This window comes from Bos javanicus, chromosome 13 (genome assembly GCF_032452875.1).
Source record: "Bos javanicus breed banteng chromosome 13, ARS-OSU_banteng_1.0, whole genome shotgun sequence".
Classification (NCBI taxonomy): domain Eukaryota; kingdom Metazoa; phylum Chordata; class Mammalia; order Artiodactyla; family Bovidae; genus Bos; species Bos javanicus.
Window position 1 is genome coordinate 718844 of NC_083880.1, and position 12811 is coordinate 731654.

The 12811-nt window shown below is 36.5% G+C and overlaps 1 long non-coding RNA gene across 1 annotated transcript in view; it reads right to left on the reverse strand.

The window, feature by feature from the left end:
• Positions 1 to 2386: 2386 nt before the first annotated feature.
• The window catches only part of LOC133258825 (uncharacterized), a 47892-nt gene continuing 37467 nt past the window's right edge, over positions 2387 to 12811 (reverse strand). Inside the window, exons 2-3 of the long non-coding RNA XR_009740168.1 lie at positions 10536 to 10621; positions 2387 to 2862 (exon numbers count right to left, since the gene is read on the reverse strand). This is a non-coding gene — a long non-coding RNA (uncharacterized LOC133258825). The remainder of the gene's footprint in view (positions 2863 to 10535; positions 10622 to 12811) is intronic.

Below are 12811 nucleotides of genomic sequence, written 5' to 3' on the forward strand. Positions count from 1 at the left end.
ACTGCAACTAGAGTAGTCCCTGCTCAGCAAAACTAGAGAAGCCCCGTGCACAGCAACAAAGGCCCAATGGAATCATAAACAAATAAGCATTTTTTTTTTTTAAGTTTAGCTTTGGTTTTGATGTGTGTCCGACTCTTGGTGACCTTGTGGACTGCAACCCCCCAGACTCCTCTGTCCGTGGAATTCTCCAGGCATGAATACTGGAGTGGGTTGTCATTTCCTTCTCCAGGGGATCTTCTGGACCAGAGATTGGACCCAGGTCTCCTGTGTTTCAAGCAGATTCTTTACCATCTGAGCCAACAGGGAAATCCCTCTTTTTTTGGTAGTTGGCTGATTTATTATTAAGTAAATAATATAGCCACAAAGGTAAGCTGTACATGAGAATGTCACATACCAGGGTGTGTGATTAATCCAATTCTAAATAATCAAGGTCTTAATACAAAAAATAATACATTGTCATTTTAAATATTTTTATGCTTTATAATTCAGAGTATATGAGCAAAAGAAACATTATAACCATACAATGCTTATAAGCATGGACTTCAAAGTCAAGAAGACATTCTAATTTTGTTATTTCAACCTAGGATGCTAGTTTGTTACCAATTCTAAAGCCTCAGTTTCCTCATCTGGAAAAAGGGTATCCAAAATTTTGTCTTATGTTAGTTTGAGATTTAAAACAGGAACATGAGATCACTGATGCCACTGATCCCCAAATATTTCATAAAAGTTTTCCAAATAGAAAAGGACAGAGAATAGTTATCTCTGGGTAGAAGAAAAAGCACCTTCCACAAGCATCTGTTTTCTTGGGACTGTGGACTATTACCTCTAAAATTTCATCTAATTTTGACTATTTTAGGTCCTCTTTATAAAATGGTTTAAATTACTTATCATTAGCAATAATAGGGAAAAATAAAATTGTGACAGAAGACCCAGCAAAACTCAATTTATGAGTGTGTGTGTGTGTGTGTGTGTGCATGCAGGGATCAAACCTGCATCTCCTGCATTGGCAGATGGATTTTTTACCACTGAGCCACCTGGAAAGTCCCAAGAGGTGGGTACATGCTGCAGGTTGAATCCTTGGAGACCAACTTAAGAGATCCTAGCATCAGTCTGAACATGGGAAGAATATTGTATAAGCCTTTGCATGACCAAGAAAATCCCAGCACAGCATAGCTCAGTGGATTGGTGCATTTTCCACTAAGAACAAACACCAGCAAGAATCAAATTAGAGTTTAAGGTCCCATTATTCCTACACATACAGGAGAGGAAGTTTGAGCTCCATAGCTCTGTAATGTTCATGAAGCCACAAGGATTTGATTCTATAGCTTCAGTAGAGAGGGCCTGACACACATTCTAATTTAATTTTAAACAATAAATTAAAATGAGAATCCCTGTACTTACATTTTCATGGAATAATTCTTATCTGTTTCTGTCTAGTGAATAAAAGAAATTATGCTGACTCAGTCTTCCCATACCAGAAAACTGGGTCAAACTGAAGAGAGCAGTTACCTTATACAGGCAATGTCCTTTTTCCATTTTTGTAAACCAATATTGTGAAAACCCAGATTTACTCAAACAGAAGATTTGGACTTTATATATATATATATATATATATGTGTGTGTGTGTGTGTGTGTGTGTGTATAAATATATATATATATATATAAAATCTATGTAAAAGGTAACTCAAAATGGTAATAAAAATTACTAGATGTCTAAATAAATTTGAATAAATAATCTGAAACGAAAGCTGTATAAGCCCTTTTTGGAGAAAATTTGTTTTAAAAAATTAAAAAAACAAAAGAAAGGCCTTATGAAATGGTGAAATATATCCTGGATGAAATAATCCAATATAAAAAGATTTCCATTCTTTTTGTGTCTAGCCATAACAGAGAATATAGTCAATTCCAATAAACAGTAAACACAATTTATCAAATAATTTGACAAACTTATTTTAAGATGTATAGAAGAGGAAAAGTAATGGAATAACTAAGATCATTTTGAAAAAGTAGAAGAAAGATTACTTTCCTACCAAGTATCAAGATGCATGATAAAGATACCATAACTAAGATTTTTTTTTTTTTAAGTGTAGTAGTGGTACTTCAATAAATAAATAAACTGAATAAAACAAAAGGAAACAAAATCATGCATGGGACATTGATATGAGAAAAAATAAGGATTTGAAATTGTGAGTGGCAGATGAATTAGCATATTTGGTTTCCTATATGGAAAATGTAATCCAAAATTCGTATCATAAAATATGCTAAGTGGGTAAAGACTAACTTTGAAAAAAAGTGAACCTATAACAGTATTATCTTTTCTACCTCAGAATATAGAATGATTTTTTAATATAGACTTAAAGGAAAATTTAAATTGTAAACAAGTCATTATTGAAAGTAATAGATTGACAGGTTGAATTACATCATAATTAAAAGCTTCTGTACAAATAAGATATTGAAGTAGGTAATCTCTAGCAGGGTCCCCAAATATTCATTTACCTTGGTATTAATGACTTTGGGTAATCCCCTGAAGTAGCTTGCTTCTAACCAACAGTAACCCCCAAGATACAGGCAACTCATTTCCATGATTAGATTACTAAATGTTCTGACAAATGTCTTGCCGGTACCTTCTCTCCCTTGATTGCTTTGATGAAACAAGTTGCCATGTTGCCTTTTCAACAGCCAGAAAAGAAGTTAGTCCCTTAGTCTAGCCCAAAGGGAACTGCATATTGCCAAAAATCATATCTGGGGGGAGTCTTCTTCGGCTGGTCCTTCAAATAAGACCCTGACCCTGTGTGACATCTTGATTGTAGCTTTGTCAGAAGTTCTGCATTAAGGCACATCTAGATTGCTGACCCACAAAAACTGTAAGATAAAACACATGTGTAGTTTTAACCTAAGTTTGTGGTCATTTGTTTTATAGTAATAGATAACTAATACAGATACCATGAACAAACAGACATGAGTCAGAGTGAGACAAGACATTATAACACACATAACAGTCAAAGATTTAGTACAGTATTCAGAAAGCATAGTACATATGAAAATTATATCAATTAACATAAAAATAATCACTCAAAATGGGCAAATGAAATGATCAGGTACTTCACAGAACAGAAACCTGCGTTGATAGTAAACAAATGAAACTGGTTATTTTTGCTAACATTCAGGGAAATAAATGAAACTTAAAGAATAAGTATACACCTATTTGATTGACACAATCTTTACAAGTTTGATAAAATCAAGTATGGCCTGAGTATGTGAAAATGAGAATTCATATGCTCTGTTGGTAAAAGTGTAAGTTATCACAACTGCTGTGGAAATCAATTTAGCACCATTTTATAAAAATTAAAAGATGCATAGCTAGGGAACAGATTGCCATTTCTAGGTATATTCTCAAGAAGATATGAACAAAGGTACATATTTTGGGCTTTTCTGCAGTAATGAAAATAGAAAACACCCCAAATGTCCATCAATAGCCAAATGTTATAGTTATGCTTTGAAATTATATGTTAAAACATCAAAAATATTGAGATAAATACAAATATATAATAGTAATTCTTTATTATTATTATTTGAAAAATGACCAAATATACACCAAATTCATGATAACCATCACCTTGGAAAGGAGAGAAGAAAGTGATTCCAGGAGAAACCAATAAAAATTTTATTATTTTATTTTTAGGCCTGTTTTTATTATTTCTTTAAACACATTATTATTAATATAAAATATAATCATGCTTAAATGTGGGGTGAATGATATAAACATTTTTCTTATCCTTCTATTTTTATATTATTTTTCAAAATTAAAAATAAAAAGGATTCTGTGTGGCAATTGTGTTCTCTGTGAATAATATTAGCCCAAGAGAGTAACTGGGGCTTCCTAGTGGCTCGGTTGATAAAGAATCTGCCTGCAATTCAGGGGACCCAGATTCAATCCCTGGGTCAGGAAGATCCCCTGGAGAAGGGAATGACAACCCACTCCAGTATTCTTGCCAGAAGAATTCCATGGACAGAGGAGCCTGGAGGGCTCCCATGGACAGAAGAGCAAAGAATCAGACATGACTGGGGGACTAAAACTTTCACTTTCTTCCAAGACAGCAACAAAGATTTTCAGAAAACTGCCTAAATTAATATACATGACAACATTTCTCACTGCTGTCAGTAAAAATGTCTATGATGAAATCTCCTTGCTTTGAAGTCTTATCACATGTCACATCTCAGGCTGGAAAGCTGATGTGAGTTGGACTATTTGTTGCAGAGTTGGACACAATTGAGTGACTGACACTTTCCACTTCTGTTCACATATAAATAAACGAAGAAACTCAAAGACATATAATCTTCACTATCAGCTTTTTTAATTTAACTCATAGCTTTCTAGTTCATCGCTGTAATCTGATCACATGTAATATCACAAATTCCTGGTTAACAAATCACTCCAAAGCTTAGTGGTTTAAAACAATAATCACTTGTTACTTTGCATGGATGTAGTGCTCATCTTAGTAGGTCTGCTGATCTTGTCCAGGCTCACTCATGTGTCTGATGTCAACTTCTGGGTTGGCTGAGTACTGGATGATGCAACATGTCTTCAGCGGGACAGCTCAGGTCTCATCCTCTGAAGTTTAATCCACACGTGTTCTTGAGGTTGTGCAGGGGTCCAAGAAAGAAAGTGAAATACCCAAGTGCTTTTTCAGAGCTCTGTTTGGGTCAATAACTACCTGTCCAAAGCCACAATCAGTGGAGGCAAGCACTACCACAGACGCAAGGAAGTGTGAAAACTTCAGGATATTAGTAAGACTCATCTACCATACATACTCATAAGTACTCATGGTTTTTCTTGTAGCCTTATAAGAATATTTACTAAAGTGGTCAACTTCAAAAACCATTTTATTATTCAGTTTGTGACTCTATGTTATTTGTGGTACAAATAACATTCTTTATTCAGTTCCCAGACTGTTACATTTTATTCCCCACTGTTAATAATAGAAGCTCTGAAGTGAGTTTACCCAGCTCCACAATTCCAGGAATCTACTGTTTGTAAATATCAAACAGACAGGAAGAAAGTAGTCCTATCCACTTCGGCCTTACGTGTTGGAGGGATGCTGGCTGTCAGTAGAAGTTCCAACTTCCAATTTTGAAGCAAGCATGATTGGTGGGGTTACACTTCTGTGCTACATTTTCCTCAAGATTGAACTGAGCTCCTGCTGGGAGGATTGGTGTCCTTATTCAAACATTTTCTCCAGGTGTCATTAGACTCAGAATATTGGAGAGAGACTTGCTCTTTGATGAAGACCCTAGGAAACCCTACTGAGAGTAAGCACATGGATAATTTATGTGCAACTCACAAATCAAACATGGTTTGTAGGCCTACAAGGATTCTTTAAATAAGAGTTTCAGGACAGAATTTATCAGAAGCAGCCTTATTGCACACTTGGAAGAGATAACCAAGGTTAGTCAGCTTCTGGCTTTTACATTTGATATAATTCAGATGACTGTGATTTTGCCAAAGTTATAAATAACCAACAGAACCTTGACACATTTTATCATGAAGTGTAAGTTTTATGTCTTCTACTTTGGTAAATTTTACAAATGCCAACTAGAAGCAGCCATTAGGGAGAAAACCCATGGACCCAAATAACTTTTTCTTCCTACTCTCTTGAGTGACCCTTTATATATGGAAAATAATACATTACCATTATTTTAAAGGACTGAAGTGCAGCAGTCAGTCCTTTAAAAGCATATACAAATACTTCTAGAAAACATGAAACATTATACAAGAATGCAACTCAAAGAAGAATCAGTTCCCAATATTTAAGGAATTGATTTCAACATGTAAAGAATTGTGAACTGGTATAAATTTGTCCCCAATAATTAATAATACACATGGCAAAAATTATTTTTTAAAAAAAAGAGAGAAAAAGGCTGAGATCAGCCAACCATTGGCAACTTTATATGGTCAGAAAAAGCAGTAACTCTTAGGATGCTTAATAGTGAATTAGGCCTGTGTTTTTAAAAAAAATTCTGGCAAACAGAATCCAACAACATATTAAAAAGATCATATATCATGACCAAGTGGGCTTTATCCCAGGACTGCAAGGATTCTTCAATATCCACAAATCAATCAATATAATACACCACATTAACAAATTGAAAGATAAAAACCATATGATTCTCTCAATAGATGCAGAAAAAGCCTTTGACAAAATTCAACATCCATTTTTGATTAAAAACTCTCCAGAAAACAGGAATAGAAGGAACATACCTCAACATAATAAAAGCTATTATGACAAACCCACAGCAAACTTTATCCTCAATGGTGAAAAATTGAAAGCATTTCCCCTAAAGTCAGGAACAAGGCAAGGGTATCCACTCTCATAGTTTTCGAAGTTTTGGCCACAGCAATCGGAGCAGAATAAGAAATAAAAGGAATCCAGGTTGGAAAAGAAGAAATAAAACTCTCACTGTTTGCAGAAGACATGATCCTTTACATAGAAAACCCTAAAGACTCCACCAGAAAATTACTAGAGCTAATCAATGAATATAGTAAAGTTGCAGGATATAAACTCAACACACAGAAATCCCTTACATTCCTATACACTAATAATGAGAAAATAGAAAGAGAAATTAAGGAAACAATTCCATTCACCATTGCAATGAAAAGAATAAAATACTTAGGAATATATCTACCTAATTTTATGTGTTTATTTACTTTCGGGTGAGTTTCGTCTTGGTTGCTGTGTGGGCTTTTCTCAAGTTGCAGTACGTGGAGCCTACTCTCTAGCTGTGGTGTGCAGGCTTCTCACTGTGGTGGCTTCTCGCTGTGGAGCATGGGTTTTAGGGTATGCAGGCTTCAGTAGTTGCAGTACCATGGGCTCAGTTGTGGTTTCCAGAAGCACAGGCTCAATAGTGTGGTGCCTGGGTTTAGTTGATCTGAGACTTGTGAGATCTTTCAGGATCAAGGATGGAACTGTGTCTCCTACATTGGCAAACAGATTTTTTACCTCTGAGCTACAAGGGAAGACCTGGCTTGCATTTTTAGAGGCATTTTTGAACACATGGTTTGATATTTCATATTAAAAGTATTTAAAAATGAATATGGTAATTTTCCAGGATGAAAATTTTGTTTTGTTTTGATACATTTATTCTAGCAAACAATAGGAAAATTGGGAATTAAATCATTCAGTTCAGTTCAGTTCAGTCATGTCTGACTCTTTGTGACCCCATGGACTGCAGCATGCCAGGCTTTCCCAGTTCTTCACCATCTCCCAGAACTTGTTCAAACTCATGTTCATTGGGTTAGTGATGCCATCCAACCATCTCACCTTCTGTCATCCCCTTCTCCTCCTGACTTCAATCTTTCCCAGGTTCAGGGTCTTTTCTAATGAGTCAGCTCTTCACATCAGATGGCCAAAGTATTGGAGCTTTGGCTTCAGCAGCAGTCCTTCCAATGAATATTCAGGATTGGTTTCCTTTAAGATTGACTGACTTGATCTCCTTGCAGTCCAAGGAACTCTCAAGAGCACTTTGAGTAGTCACCAATACCAGCATTCCCACCATATATGTACCCTCTCTTCTGTTTTGTGATGCTTGTATGTGGGCGCATAAGAGTGTGTGGATGTTTGTGAATACATTCAGACACTTATAAAAATATAGAAAACAAGTGCAGTTGAGTTTATTTTCCACATACTGGCCATTTGCATTTCCTTATGTATGGATTTCCTATTTCCTATGAAATTCAAGGGAAGACCTTATAGAAATATAAATATATAGGGATTTTTGATATATGAATAATTTAATATACTTGTATCCCTATCTGGGTTACTTAGAAATGCCTCAGAGTTCTTGCCTTGTCAGAACATAAAGAACTGTTCATCTTTTTTTTTTTTTTTTATGATGCTTTTAACTCTTTATTTTTTCCTCAATACATTTGTCTTTTTAACTTTGTCATGACTGATAAGGGACAGATACAGACATTTCCTATAGAAAGATATACATATTTCTGGTCTGGGACCTAGTACTAAAGTACCAGCACTGTAGTAGTCAGCATTTAAATAGTAGATCATTTTAAAATGCAGTAGTTTAACTACATATGAAATAGATAACTAATAAAAAGCCTACTGTATAGTACAAGGCACTTTACCCAACACTCAGTAATGACCTATATGGAAACAGAATCTAAAAGAGCAAATATATGTATAACTCACTCCTTTTGCCATACAGCCGAAACACAACTATACTCCAATAACAATTTATTTATTATTATTATTTTTTTTTGAAGAGCTGTCATGTAACACTGTTTACACTATTCATATGCAGTGGGTAGTGTTAGAGTGAATGAATGGGCTTGCTCAAAGCAGGTTTATACTTTCTATGACAAAATAATTAAGTGATTAGATCTGCCTTTTTTTTTTTTTTCGTTTCATACATGACATTTCACATGTTTCAATGCCATTCTCCCAAATCTTCCCACCCTCTCCCTCTCCCACAGAGTCCATAAGCCCGTTCTATACATCAGTGTCTCTTTTGCTGTCTCGTATACAGGGTTATCGTTACCATCTTTCTAAATTCCATATATATGCGTTAGTATACTGTATTGGTGTTTTTCCTTCTGGCTTACTTCACTCTGTATAATAGGCTCCAGTTTCATCCACCTCATTAGAACTGATTCAAATGTATTCTTTTTAATGGCTGAGTAATACTCCATTGTGTATATGTACCACAGCTTTCTTATCCATTCATCTGCTGATGGACATCTAGGTTGCTTCCATGTCCTGGCTATTATAAACAGTGCTGCGATGAACATTGGGGTACATGTGTCTCTTTCCCTTCTGGTTTCCTCAGTGTGTATGCCCAGCAGTGGGATTGCTGGATCATAAGGCAGTTCTATTTCCAGTTTTTTAAGGAATCTCCACACTGTTCTCCACAGTGGCTGTACTAGTTTGCATTCCCACCAACAGTGTAAGAGGGTTCCCTTTTCTCCACACCCTCTCCAGCATTTATTATTTGTAGACTTTTGGGTCGCAGCCATGTTCATCTTTTTTTAACCACCATGTATAGTTGTTTCGGAGGAGAGATTGGAAATGTTTTATTTAACTGTTTCTTTGTATTTTATGAAAGTAGTTTCTTGTCTAATTGTAAAAATGATTTATATATCCTGAATATCTATTTAATTTGTGTGATATATTGTTTCCCCTATTTTCTGACTTTTCTTTTAACTTTAATCATCATATATTTTATAATTATTTTAATAATTAACTAAAATTATATGATTAAAATTCATCAAACTTTCTCTGCATAGCATTTTCAGCACTTTGCCAAAGTCTTAAACATATTCTGTCACTTTTGCTATGTTTTGTTTATATATTTAGATGTAAACCCAGCTGGAAATAACTTTTGTGAGTAGGAGGTAGGGTTCCAGCTTTATTTTTTCCAGATGAAAAATCTATTTCCCAATATCATTTAGTGACTACTTCATTTCCTCACTGATGAGAGATATCACCTAATTAATACACGAAATTCTCATAGATGTATACGTATTCTTGACTCTCTAGTTTGCATGCGTGCATGCTCAGTCACTTCAGTCATGTCCAACTCTGTGACCCCATGGACTGTAGCCCGTCAGGCTCCTCTGTCCATGGGATTTCCCAGGCAAGAATACTGGAGTGGGTTGCTATGCCCTCCTCCAGGGATCAAACCCACAGAAGGATTAGGAATTTAATTATGATTCAGTTCAGTTCAGTTCAGTTGCTCAGTCATGTCCTACTATTTGCCACCCCATGAATTGCAGCATGCCAGGCCTCCCTGTCCATCACCAACTCCCGGAGTTCACTCAGACTCACATCCATCAAGTCAGTGATGCCATCCAGCCATCTCATCCTCTGTCGTCCCCTTCTCCTCCTGCCTCCAGTCCCTAGATTGGCAATGATTAATTATGTTCTTCATTCATTTAAGAGTTTACTGAGTGCCTATTATTTGCCAGTCACCCTCTCCTAAGCCCTGGGAGAAAACAGTGACTGAAACAGGCCAAATCCCTGCACTCTGGCTGCAGTGCTCTGTGTGGGTCAGCGTGCCCAAAGACGCCACAAAGCCAGTGGCTGATGACACAGCAGATCTGCAAGACATCAAGCTTAAAAAGTGGTGACCTTCTCACAGGTAGTGTTTAACAATATAGATCCATTCTAGCTACACCAAAGTCTATGTAAGGTACTTGGTTGTTTGTTTGTTTGTTTTAATGACCCCATATCTAAACTGCACATCAGTAACAAGCAATATGCAAAACTCTAAAACTACAAAAAAAAAAAAAAAAAAAGCCATGGCAAGTTCTTGGCCCCCAAACAACTTAAACTCTACCTGGAGAAATGAGATATAAACAAGACAAATGATATGACATAAATAGAAAAAAGTAATAATAAATGAGCAGCTTCAAGACAGCACAGCATTAATTTTCAAGTAAATAGAATAAACCATAAAAACCATGCCTGTTTGGGAAAGCAGATTATTGTGCTGTGGAAAGATTGAGCTAGACTCTGAACTCTGACCGTAGCTCTGGAAAGGCAAGTACACGGACACAATGCGCATGCGGTTCCCGATCAGGGGAGTTCCTCAATCCCCTGAGTCAGTTTATCTGAAACAGAATAAATGGAGGATGTGTTATTAGAGAAAAGACCGAAAAAACAGTGTATATAGATAGAGAGAGTTTTAAACAGCTAAGAAAGGACTTTCTTGGTGGTCCAGTGATTAAGACTTCTATGCTGCCAATCCAGGGGACATGGGTTTGATCCCTATTTAGGGTACTAAAATCCCACATGCCATGTGGTGTGGCCAAAAGATTTTAAAAATAAATAAATATTTTCATGTGTTTGTTAGCCATCTGTATGTCTTTTTTGGAGAAATGTCTATTTAGTTCTTTGGCCCATTTTTTGATTGGGTCGTTTATTTTTCTGAGTTGAGCTGTAGGAGTTGCTTGTATATTTTTGAGATTAGTTGTTTGTCGGTTGCTTCATTTGCTATTATTTTCTCCCATTCTGAAGGCTGTCTTTTCACCTTGCTAATAGTTTCCTTTGATGTGCAGAAGCTTTTAAGGTTAATTAGGTCCCATTTGTTTATTTTTGCTTTTATTTCCAATATTCTGGGAGGTGGGTCATAGAGATCCTGCTGTGATGTATGTCGGAGAGTGTTTTGCCTATGTTCTCCTCTAGGAGTTTTATAGTTTCTGGTCTTACGTTTAGATCTTTAATCCATTTTGAGTTTATTTTTGTGTATGGTGTTAGAAAGTGGTCCAGTTTCATTCTTTTACAAGTGGTTGACCAGATTTCCCAGCACCACTTGTTAAAGAGATTGTCTTTAATCCATTGTATATTCTTGCCTCCTTTGTCGAAGATAAGGTGTCCATATGTGCGTGGATTTATCTCTGGGCTTTCTATTTTATTCCATTGATCAATATTTCTGTCTTTGTGCCAGTACCATACTGTCTTGATAACTGTGGCTTTGTAGTAGAGCCTGAAGTCAGGTAAGTTGATTCCTCCAGTTCATTCTTCTTTCTCAAGATCGCTTTGGCTATTCGAGGTTTTTTGTATTTCCATACAAATCACTCATTATCAGAGAAATGCAAATCAAAACCACTATGAGGTACCATTTCACACCAGTCAGAATGGCTGCGATCCAAAAGTCTACAAATAATAAATGCTGGAGAGGGTGTGGAGAAAAGGGAACCCTCTTACACTGTTGGTGGGAATGCAAACTAGTACAGCCACTATGGAGAACAGTGTGGAGATTCCTTAAAAAACTGGAAATAGAACTGCCTTATGATCCAGCAACCCCACTGCTGGGCATACACACTGAGGAAACCAGAAGGGAAAGAGACACGTGTACCCCAATGTTCATCGCAGCACTGTTTATAATAGCCAAGACATGGAAGCAACCTAGATGTCCATCAGCAGATGAATGGATTGTGGTACATATACACAATGGAGTATTACTCAGCCATTAAAAAGAATACATTTGAATCAGTTCAAATGAGGTGGATGAAACTGGAGCCTATTATACAGAGTGAAGTAAGCCAGAAGGAAAACATAAATACAGTATATAACGCATATATATGGAATTTAGAAAGATGGTAACAATAACCCGGTGTACGAGACAGCAAAGAGACACTGATGTATAGAACAGTCTTATGGACTCTGCAATGAAACATGGAAAATATCATGTAGGAAACGAGTTGCCAGTCCAGGTTCGATGCATGATGCTGGATGCTTGGGGCTGGTGCACTGGGACAGCCCAGAGGCTAAGAAGCTGGTCATATGTTATATACATTAAGGGAAACCAAGAGAAAACTTTTAAGCAGAAGGAGAACTTGATCCCCTTGTGATTTCATAAACTGATATACCTGGAAATCTTGAAATCAGGACTGCCCAAGACAAAAGATTGTCTTTACTGATCTTTTGTTTGAGAAAGTTGAAATCCTTTCATCTCCTCAGTGTGCTCCATGTTACTGGCCCAACCTTTTCTCCTGCACAGTGGCCTTCCATATTTTGATCCCCCTAGAAATACTAACTATTCTTCTCTGCTTTTCAACCCTAAAGAAAAGCAAAATGGCCTCTGTCACAGGTATAATGAACCTAAAGATGATCTGTCCTCCTGACTTCCCATGTCTGCTCCTGAAAGTAACTCTCCTGTAAAACACACTGCATTTCACATAATTTGGGGATCAAGAGATAGAAAACCCTTTCCTAGAAAGTATGTGACAATATCAGCTTCTGGGGCAGCCTGGGAGAAGAGATGCTTTTTGTCTTAGGGGAGTTTCTGGTCGTACAGG